General features: G+C 34.4%; 1 long non-coding RNA gene across 1 annotated transcript in view; it reads right to left on the reverse strand.

Moving 5' to 3' along the window:
* LOC118765787 overlaps positions 1 to 10,720 on the reverse strand; it is a 139,213-nt gene extending 128,493 nt beyond the window's left edge. The window contains exon 1 of the long non-coding RNA XR_005001666.1: positions 10,554 to 10,720. This is a non-coding gene — a long non-coding RNA (uncharacterized LOC118765787). The remainder of the gene's footprint in view (positions 1 to 10,553) is intronic.
* Positions 10,721 to 11,985: the final 1,265 nt, after the last annotated feature.

Raw genomic sequence — 11,985 nt, forward strand, 5'->3', positions numbered from 1 at the left:
TATCGATAATCCCGTTGTCCGCTGTGAACAGCGTTATGATATTTATGTTATGACAATAGTCTTCATTTCAATGAATGGGCTTCCATATAATTTGAGTAAGGGAATGGTTTATCCATAGAGATTTGAAATACGTTTTAAAGATCTTTAGCAAATGGCCACTTGGCATCTTTTAAATTTTACAAGATGCCAACCTAAAAAATGGCAGTAAGATGTACTAAAACTACGTTTGTGGAAGCAATAAACTAAGGAAAGTCCAAACCATCTATTATTGAAAAGAAAAACAAAATTTAATACCAAAACAAAACTTGCCAAAAACATCAATTTCAAATCATAAACACCAACGACAACCACAAGAACAACATCGCTCCAATGTTTATCCCTGCTCTTTTGACATAAATGAGTGTTTCGACTAGCACCGGCTCAGAGAAAGAGAAAAGAACTGACCAATATGCTGCACAAACGGCAGGGCAGCCTTTTCCGATTAAAGGTTAATTGGCAGATGTCATACAAGTAACTTTTTAATTTCCTAAAAGAAAGAATATTTGGACCAATCCTGTCAGGTGAGTGGAAAATATGTGCTTCATTGACGTGTGTATATCCAGTTTGATTGAGGAGGAGACAAGTAATGTTGTCCATTGACAGCAGGGCTGAGAAGGTCAATTGGGCACACAAGTGATAGGAAGAGTCATTTAAAGACGTTGCTCATGGAAGAGGAAGGAATGCAATTAGAGCGAGGGCGACAGATAGTGAAAAAGGCAGCAGCCGTAAGTGCAGCATCCCGTAGAGGAGAAGATAATGTGTAATCTACCTGTCGTGTCCTCCCAGTTGCAGATCAACCAAAAGCCAGAGTGGAATCAAATAAACCATCTCCTTAATAGCGTCACCAGCATCATTGATCAACGAATACGGAAACAAATTATTGATTCATAACAGAAGCGACAATTTAGAAGAGCTGAAGATTGTATATGGGTTGGAAATTGTCCGAATGAGAAAAACAAAATAACAGTCAAAAAGCGTCACCAGGATATTGAAATAAGGGACTTGGAGAAGGAAAGTTCCTCCTTGGATCACTTAAGATTCTCAACTGTTCAAACTACCAAAAATAGGATGATGGCTCAACCAAATGGCTTGACTGAAGAGGAATGAGATGAAGATGGTGATCAGACAATAAAACCATCTCAGGAAACTTGTCATTTTGTCCATCACAGAAGATACTCACCGATACATTCGGAAGTACCGAAAATCCATGACAGGGTTGGTGACAAGCCACCAGAGTCTATCGCGGTTGTTGCTTGTCACCCATTTTTGGGTGAAATATCCATCTTTCTACTTTTGTGTCTTATATTCCATACTATTAACCCTTCTTTCAAAACTGGTTTATGATTTGGTGCTTCGCCATCTTGTATATATAAGTGTGTGCGTGTAGTGAGAGAGAGAGAGACGGAGAAAGAGGGACGGAGAGAGAGTGAGATAGTTTGATACATACAAACACAAACACACACACACACACACACACACACACACACACACACACACACACACACACACACCACACACACACACATATATATATATATATATATATATATATATACATGTATATATATATATATACACGTCAGTAAAAAGCACCCACTACACTCTCGGAGAGGTGAGTGTTAAGAAGGGCATCCAGCTGTAGAAAGATTGCCAGGTCAGATTAGAGCCTGGTGGTGTCTCCTGTCTTGCCAGTCATCAGTAAAACCGCACAACCCATGCCAGCATGGAAACCGGACGTTTTATGATGATGATGATGACAAGGAGGAGGAGGATATATACCTATATACATACGTACGTACATATATGTGTATGTATGTGCGTGTGTGTACTTATAAGAGCTTACGCATTTGTGCGTATATGTGTGAGCGTGTAATCGCTCCACCGACACCCAACGCCGCTGCATGTTCTCGCTTTAGAAACCCGTCTCGCATTAGGCATTTTTGCGTTCTGTGTACGAAACCTTGTCGCAAATGAAGGAGTATTAATTTTAAGATTTATTTTGATTTTTGGTATCGTCCTCAATATGATCTCCTCCACTTTTATCATCATTAACACCAGTGGCAGCAGTAACAGTAGTAGTAGTAGTAGTAGTAGTAGTAGTAGTAGTAGTAGTAGTAGTAGTAGTAGTTGTTGTAGTAGCAGCAGTAGCAGCAGCAGCAGTAGTAGTAGTAGTAGTAGTAGTAGTAGTAGTGTTGTCGTAGCAGTAGCAGCAGCAGCAGTAGTAACAGCAGTAGTAGCAGTAGTGGTGGTGGTGATGGTTGTAATAGTAGTAGTTGTTGTTGTTGTTGTTGTAGTAATATTAGTAGTAGTAGTAGTAACAGCAGTAGTAGCAGTAGTGGTGGTGGTGATGGTTGTAGTAGTAGTAGTAGTAGTAGTAGTAGTAGTAGTAGTATAGTAGTAGTTGTAATAGTAGTTGTAGTAGTAGTAGTTATTGTGGTTGTTATATTTTGTCATGTCAAAGTGTTATATTTTGTCATGTCAAACTTCATTATTTGAGAATATTTTGTTTAAATGTTACAAAAGAGATATTTCAGAAACAAAACTTCCTGAAAGAGAAAAAATTCCGCTCAAGCCAATATTTTCGTCATTTTTACCTTATCTTTTTTTCTCTCTTTTTCCGTATATTTTCTTATGAAACATAATACTACATAGCTGGAAATATTTTTATAGCTTTTTCCATTCAATCTGTAGAATAGTTTAAAGTTGAAATTCTCAAAGCAATATGTGTCGTGCCAGGTTTAAAGCTAACTAGGTTGTGTATCTTTCAGTGCTACCTCTTCTTCCAAAACTATTTTCACCAATTTTACTTTAATCGTAGCTCATGTGCTATATAAATACACGCAGAGCGCAAATAAAGATCTCTCTTGCGTCCTCTTGTTGTGCAGTAATTTTCATGTTAATTTTATAAAACACATGAAAAATAAATTGTTGTTTATACAATTTAACATGATGTAAGTTTTATATAACGAAATGGTTTTTGCTCAGTTTTCAATCCTTATGTTTTAAATTCAAATTCCATCGAACTGTTTCGTCCTTTGACAGTCGAAAATTCCTAACATAAAGACCAGAAATATAGATTCAGTTGCATGAACGATTACTTCCTCTAAATATTTTTCGCAATGCTTCCATTGTTACTGGCGACTCCTCGGAGTACAACCTGGCGTACATCTTTCTACTTGCAATGAAACACTTTGACATGAAAGGAACAGACATCGCCATTCGAGAAAAGACTACCTCTTTTTGGTTGTTACTTTCAAAAGCTCGGGGTGCAATGTGAGGGTGGGGGGTTTAATTGATATTTATATTTCGTTTCATTTCTTTTTTGTTGCAGTGTGTTACCTTTTTGACAATAATTACAATGTCATTAGTTTAGGGAATGAACCTGACTTTACATAAGTCAAACCTTTGAAGTAATAATGCGTGGCCTGCTAATTAAGAGAAACGTTTGTAGTTTGTGGTTGACAAATTAGAAATATAAATTACTCAAATAAATCATTCATACAACTGAATTCAAAACTCGCCTCGTACTTAGGTTATAAATTCTAGATAGTTGAAGGAAGACGAAGCCCAGTGTAATTCGAACTGGACTATTTTCCCTCGCGGAACCATAAATTAAACATACTAATGAAATTCATAAACCTTTCCGATCGATAATGTTATCATGGGATTATGATTTCTTCGTTTATTAAATTGACTTTAAGAGTAGAAACTATGATAGCTAAAAATAATTCCCCAATATTTTACTTATCTTCTATTCGCCTCTGTGTTTCATTGCAAAATAATTGACCATCATACACGCACTCAGTACATTCAAAAGATAGATCATAATCAGGATGTGTTCCTTCTTATATCACTGGTTCGTAATCGAGTCTGTATATATTTACAGTAGCTGACGACTGTTATAAATATTATTTAATGCATAAACGATTGGAACTTCATTCAAATGTAAAAGTGCATAATAAGAAGAATAGGCTGATAACAGATACATTCAAATGATTTAAGAGGCTTATATACACCCATTCAGATAAGCCTTTGGACGCACGTTCACGCGCTCACGTATTGCAGTTATAAGCCCTATTGTCTCTAATCTCCATTTCCTTTTATTTACCAGGAATCAAGTACTGTTATTCCTTTAAGTACCTTACTATAAATCATGAAATGTGTTGAAATAGTATTCTAAGGAATTATATTTCTGAATGGTTGAATACCTTGAATCCTTCACCATTTAAAAATTTATTTTACTATTTTTGTTTATGAAAACGTCACTTTTGTTTTTGTCTATCCAACCATTATACGCACATCTCTCTGCGCCCCATACATACACACTTACTCACTACCCACATATCCACGACTATATTCACCGCTCGCAATACGTACCTATATACAACCACATACACACAAGTTATGCAGAAAGATTAAATAATCTTTTCTTTTATTAATAATAACTTTTCTTAATTTATCTATTTTTTTTTTTTGCCTTTTAAGATGTATTTACTGAAATTTCAAGGAAAGAAACTAAAAATAATTTTAACTGGTGGATACAAAATAGAATTATAAAAACAATAACATTTTTATCAAAATCATGAAGCAAATAATAATGATACCAGCTATTTTTACTCTTTTTACACAGAAATAGTAATTTCTGAAGATATTTCCTTTAAATCTACTGATAGGTTTCACCTTCAGCAATAAATATCTTAAAGTTAAATATTCGACCAGAGTCATTGCTCCAGGGTACATTATAGTAAAGGGGGAAAAAACACAAAAATAGGACGAGATTGAAAAAGTTGAAATGATTTTCATCAAAGTTCTGTTCAATCAGGGCCGTCTAAGGGATGACCAACAACAACAACAGCAACAACAATAACTAAAAGTACTACTACTAATAATAATAATAATAATAGTAGTAGTAGTAGTAGTAGCAGTATTAGTAGTAGTAGTAGTAGTAGTAGTAGTAGTAGTAGTAGTAGTAGTAGTAGTAGTAGCAATAATAATAATAATATAATAATAATAATAATAATAATAATAATAATAATAATAATAATAACCATACTCTTCTGCTACGACTATCTGCAAGTTATTTTCGTTCGAACTGCATCAAATCAATATGAAGAAGATTTTCAGTGCAAAAGTAAGTTGCGATTGGAATGCGATGAGATGTAGAGAGTTTGCAAACCACTTGCTCTGCAGTGCAGAAAAGAGGTTGAGCACGATAAGGATCTGGAATTAGAAGAGGTGTGAACCGTAAAAGCGCTACGAGTACCTGGAGTAGTAATAACTGGGACACAAATAATGCTTCATCCATTCCACCCGGAGACGGTGTCTGACTACCGGAATATCCGAAACGCCCAATGAATTATACCCCAAACCCCCATCCTAAGAAAAGTCACAGATGTCCTGATGATGTTCCTTTGTTACATCACGTATATAACTAAAGTGGATGTGTGGTAAGAATATTTCTAACTGCAACATTCCGAGTTCAGTCCCACTATGTGGCACCTTGAGCAAATGTCTTCTGCTATAGCCTCGGACCGAGCAAAGCCTTGTGAGTGGATTTGATAAACAGAAACTGAAAGAAGCCCGGCGTATGTAAAAATACATATCTGTATGTGTGTATGTATAAATTCATATCTGTATGTGTGTATGTATAACTACATACCTGTATGTGTGTATGTATAAATATATGTGTAAATGTAAAATCTATATATGTGTAAATGCATACATATATAAATACATATAAATACATGTATGTGTTTGTCTGTGTGCGTTTACGTTCCCATAACTTAACGGTTCGGCACAAGAGTCCGATAGAATAAGTGTCAGGGTTAAAAAATGAATGTCCTGGGCTCGATTTATGCGACTAAAACTTCTTCAAGGCAGTGCTCCAGCATGACCACTGTCTAATGACTTGTAATCTCTAACACAGGAGAATAGTTGTAAAACAGCTTTAGAAAATCGAAAAATATACCCCTACAAGTAGAAACAAGTAGCCACAGAAACGAACTCCGTACTTCTGAAATTCTGAGGTCTTTGTACCATTGAGCTAAATGGTCAGCTATAAAACCAGTGGCACAACAGAGTTTGAGACGACCAGTAATCAGCGGCACTTTAGGTTGATTCATTCTCCTAGAAGGAAGTTCTAACGAGAACTCGGTGCCTTTCACTTCCAGTGTTTCTCATGGTAATTAATCCATGCCTGTGACATAACCAGGTGCTATTACTTCGGGTTTCAATGGATCCGGGTGTATCCGTCAAAACCCCGGGTCTTATGCACAAGAGCGTTATATAATAATTGTTTTAAAATAACTTCACCTCTTCGTTTATATTGTCCAGTGATTCAACTTTTGTAGAAATTTTAGTATTCGTAAATTCACAGTTGACCAAAACATTAACCCTTTTCTCGCTACAATTAAAGAACAAATTACCGTTGTCAATGTTAGAAATAGCAGCTGAATTTCTATTAAATCACACAACCCTATCTCAAATAAAGAACTGTCAGGTAAACTGAACAAGAGAATAGTTATGTGGTCTCTCGACCTACAAGAAATTGTTGCTATATCTCCCTCATATAACAATTTAGGGAATGGAAAATTGGATATCGTAGTTCCGGGTCCCTTAAACATTGAAAAATGGCTGAAATACGTTTGATCAATGGACAGCTTGATAGTCGATCCTGACTGACCTAGGGTTAAACAACAACAGTGAGAAGTAAGACAACATGTCTTATATAAATTATGTTGTCTTACATACATTATGACAGTCTCACAAGTGTATGTTGATCACACGTTCATAAATACGTACACACAGGCAAAGATACATACAGACACATTTTCACATATAGACAGACAGGCACACATACATTTATAGATGTATATACGATTGTTTTCCATATATAAGACTAAGCTTTATATAGGGAAGTAGTATCCTCTGTGAATTTATTCAGCTATCGTGTTAATGAACTTATTTTGTAATAACAACAGACAAATGGGGAAAAAAACTTCAGTACATGTTCAATTTGAATACAAACTTGGAAATGGCGAAACAGAACAGTGTAACACATATATGATAAACAGCCTTCCTCGTTTCTCTCCTTTCATATAACGAATAGTTTTAAGCATAAAAAAAATGTGCATCACATAAAGACTAATGAGGAACGCCAGGTAGTTTTATTCAAAGACAGTAATGGTAATATTAAAATAATGATTTATAGATTCATAGATAACCACTTAGTAAGAACGTCTGTCACATATCAGATTTTATGCTACATATGTGAAATATTTCAGCAATTTTTCTTCATGTTACAGACAATAGGTGATATTTGTACGATTTTATATTCCAACTCCACTACAACAAGATATATTGCAGATAAGTATTTCTGTTATGATCAGCTTTCTGTCTACACTTTAATATATGTGAGTTCAACGAATTAAAGAGCACATTTGAGTGCCTTGAAGAGACGGCATATTTCAGTCGGTATTGCCGATATCATGTTAAGAAAACACGTATATTCCCATAATAATATAAATTCTCATCTTAAAAGTAATATGAAATCTCTTTGTGATTCCCCCACTATCTATTTATCTATCTATCTGTCTTTCTATTTCTCTCTCTAGCTCTACTTTGTACATATGTCTACAGATATAGCTAGCCGTCTATGTCAAACACATATGAAGAGGGTGGCTCACATTTGTACGAACATTAATGAATGTCAGATATCGAGAATATTTTATATATATTTATACGCTTACATACACTAGCCAACACATATGCTTCTCTCTCTCTCTCTCTCTCTTACTCTCTCTCTCTCCCGCTCTCTCTTTTTTCTCTCTCTCTTTCTGTTATGTGTGTGTATGTGTTAGTGTGCGTATATGTATATATATATGATTGTGTGTATGATTATATGTATGTATGTATGCATGTATGTATGTATGTATACATATACAGATAAACGTAAAATGGCGAGAGAGAGATAATAAGAGTGATATATTGTACAAGATGTCCACGAAGACAAAGATTGTTATAAGTCAAACATAATTTTTATCTCAGCTAATTTCCTTGTTCAATTTAAAGTAACATAAAATAAAATAAACATTAAACTGAAACCAATCGGCCGTTCACTAACCTAACAAACAACCATTTCTGAAGAAAATTTCTAAATTTGTAATTTTCAGACGTCTTATGCCATTAGAAAGTTCTCATAAGTAATATATTCCTTAAATAACTTCACACTTGAACAAGACTAATAATTGCAAAGGAAATGAGCCAAAACGAAAATTTGCTTAGCAAAATTCTTACATTAGGCCAAATATCACACATTACTTTCAAGTAAATAATTGTATTTCGATATTTTGTGGTTGAATTAAAAGATTCTAAAATCCCTGATAAAATATATGTTAACAAATTAAACCCATGAAACGAATGTAATAAGTTTTAAAATAGTACGAATAAAGTATGCTGCCTTTCATGGAGTGGTTGTGTTTAATGCAGTTCTTAGGGGGAAAGGGTGGAAGGCATTATATCAAATGGTCCTTTGATCATATTGCAACGGTTGATGTTGAACGTCAGTACATGTGGACCAACTTTTACAGAAAATATTTAATCATAGAAGTGACTAGTTTTAGCATTTGAACGTGTTAAAGAGAATGAACTTCTACAAAAAGCATGAACGGATCAAATAGTCATGAGAAACTTAGGGGTGTGGTAGAATATCTTTTAACGCTGTTTTTCAAACATTTTAATCATCATATTATAGAAAGACGGCTTACTTGTGACAAACTGTGGGTGCTACTAATATCTTGGCCTAGAAATTGGAGCAGAAATAAGGCTACTGAAATATATTTGCAAATCAAAAGGAATTTGTCTCCAGGCTACCTTATAAAAATCTACTTGAGATGCACACATAAAACTACCAAGACCTTTAATATTATTAAAACGGAACAACAACTGTGAATGCGATTTATACCCGTAGAACCAATCGTATTTTAAGTAATGCACAGAACGTGATTTTTTACTGCTAAATCAAAAATCTGCTAAGACACAAAAGGACCAAAATGGTGTTAATATTAGTAATAACTAGTTACATGATTTTTAAATATACTGTATATCGGCTCTGCAAATATCAGATAACAACATGCCAGAAAAAAATATTTAATATGCATTCCTTCCAAGAAATACATATTAAATATTTTTAAGCCATCAACACAATATTTTTTTTTTTACATAAAATAACGCTCTACATTTATATGGAATCTCAGACCCACGAATACTAACAACTACATTATTTACATTTTTTACAATTGACGGATATTTGTCCTCATCTTTTTTGTCGTTAACAAAACGTTTCGACTGATATACCCTCCAGCCTTCATCATGTGTCTTGGAGAAAGTTCGAAGCTGGGTTCTCATTCTTAAGGTATTTTTCGATGTTATTATTACTATTATTATTATTATTCACGTCACTACCTGGAATCGAACTCGGAATCTAAGGGTTAGTAGCCCGCGCTCTTAACCACTATGCCATATGCCCACGGGCATATGTAAATAATTATATAAATACTGTACATAATTCCTCATCTCTTAAATATAGAACTGTACTAACAACGACATCAAAGAAAGAAAATTGTTTCGATAAAACTCGCGTCACCTGTCTTTGTTATTCTTATAAAATATTATTTTCCTGCACCTAACTTTTATTTGCCGTAAACGATTCAAAACACTCAAACATTCCAAACTACTACACGGAAGAACAGTAATGGTTAACGAGCCGAATGAAGATTAAACTGACGCTTGGGATGTCCAGGAGGAATAAGTTGCAGATTGGCAACCTCAATGCTAGCAATTTATCAAAGTACCTAGAGTGGTATTTATTGGTTTAGTTAGAGTTAAAGACGATTGAGTACCCTGCTTAATAGATACTTCCGAATGGGATTAGAAGATAACAGGCGGTAATTGATGATAGGGATCCAACGGTGCTATGAAACAGAGAAAATCTAAAGAGAGGAGATGACTTCGTTTACAATTTTCTAGATTTGCCTCTGATCCTAGAATCTAATATTTTTGGTAGGTTGACTGATGTTTTCAATCGGAAAATGGTTCTCACATGTAACAAACTATTTCTTATGCAAACTCACTGAAGTTTCATATGCAAACATACACGATCATACATACAGATATGCATGTTTATAGAAACGCATATACGTGTATATGCACAAATGTGTGTATATATATATATACAAACACATATATGAATATATGTATATCTATAATCAGACTCATACACACACACACCTATGTATATATAGAGAGAGAGTGTATGAGAGAGTTGGTAATGTTTATGTATACAGGTTTACGTGCACAAATATATATGTATGTGTGTGCGTGTGTTTGTGTGCATGTATCTGTATGTTCGTATGTATGTATGCATGTATGTTTGCAAATATGCGTGCATGTATGTGCGTATGCATGTATGTATATAGTTAAATAGATATTAAAGATAGTCGTAGAGAAATGCTTACATTTAACGATATTCTGAAATGCCATCTGCCGTACGAAATCTCAGAAAGTTTGTCCTTTAGTAACTAAAACGGAAAAAAGTCAGGTTCATAAAGTTTGTAAATGCCATTCTCTACATGTTCCTATTGCTTGTTTCCAAAATACCGAACAGACTAATTGTGATAGTATAATTTTCATGTACGAATGAATGTGGTCACCAATATCATGAGACCTTTATAGAGCGATGGTTATTTAATCTTGCAACGGATGTTACTGTCAAAAATAGACAGAAATACTGACAAAGCATGCTATTCATTGAGAATGACATTTAAAACAGAATTATCCAGTAATTTTGTTTTCTAGATTCTTCTTTAGCAATTTCTCATCATCACCAATGAATGTTCCGACATTTTAACGTTGATATCAAATCCCTCGTGGAATTGACAAGATCATCTCGGTTAAATTCATTCAGTTTGCATATAAGCATGTCGAATGTTGAGGGAGGTGGGGGTGGGGCTGTTTCTTCTTTCCTATTCATATAAAATCATCTTAACGCTGATTTACAACTAGTATCTCCATATTATTTTCATTGTTTGTTTTAAACATCTTTCTATTACCTTAATAATGCATCTATTCATTCTGAATACATTCTGGAAGATTCAAACTATAATATCTAATCGGCGGCATGGTAGCTTCACTGAGAAAACACACAAAGAGAGGTCGAAACATCGCCTCATCTTCAAGTCGCCTTTCACAGTTGAATCGCATGTGTTATGAACATACATGGTCAAAGCGAAAATGTCATCCGTTGAAGAAAAATGACGTCGATAGCATATTCACGTTCAACTTTGCAGGAATTTAGGTAGAATGAATAAATATTATTGTTCGAATTCTCGCGGTGAGGCGTGCATCCTGGGAACTTCAATTCTTCCTTAATATTTTCTCTTGTTTTTTTTATGTGTCTTTTTATGTCTGTTAATATAGAATTATTCTATACTATTAATATAGAATTATAGATTGGACGAAACAGCAAATTTTAGACTTTAGTATGTTAGGTTTTACAATGGCATTACTTTGATTTGAATTCTAAATGTTCCATGTTTCAACAGGTTATACCATCCACAAAATACAGAAATAAAAGTCTCAATATCGATTTCTCTTTAATCTAGGAAAGATATACCAGATTCTTACTACGGAAAGGTTCATTACATTCTCGAAGACATTAAGAATGTAAATAGGATTAAATGATTAAAACTAGGTATTATAGGAAAATTATTTACTTGATTGGAATTTACTTGTTCCTCAAATGGAAATTTTCGAAACCACCGCCCACATGTTAGAACCATTAGAGACAATATGGGATAATTAAAATGGCAAACAAGCCTGCAGGTGCAGATATGCCGGAATTCCTCGAAGAATCCCAAGAGCTATAGTACATTCTGCATATATATTAAA

Source organism: Octopus sinensis, linkage group LG13, assembly GCF_006345805.1.
Source record: "Octopus sinensis linkage group LG13, ASM634580v1, whole genome shotgun sequence".
NCBI classification, from domain to species: Eukaryota; Metazoa; Mollusca; class Cephalopoda; order Octopoda; family Octopodidae; genus Octopus; species Octopus sinensis.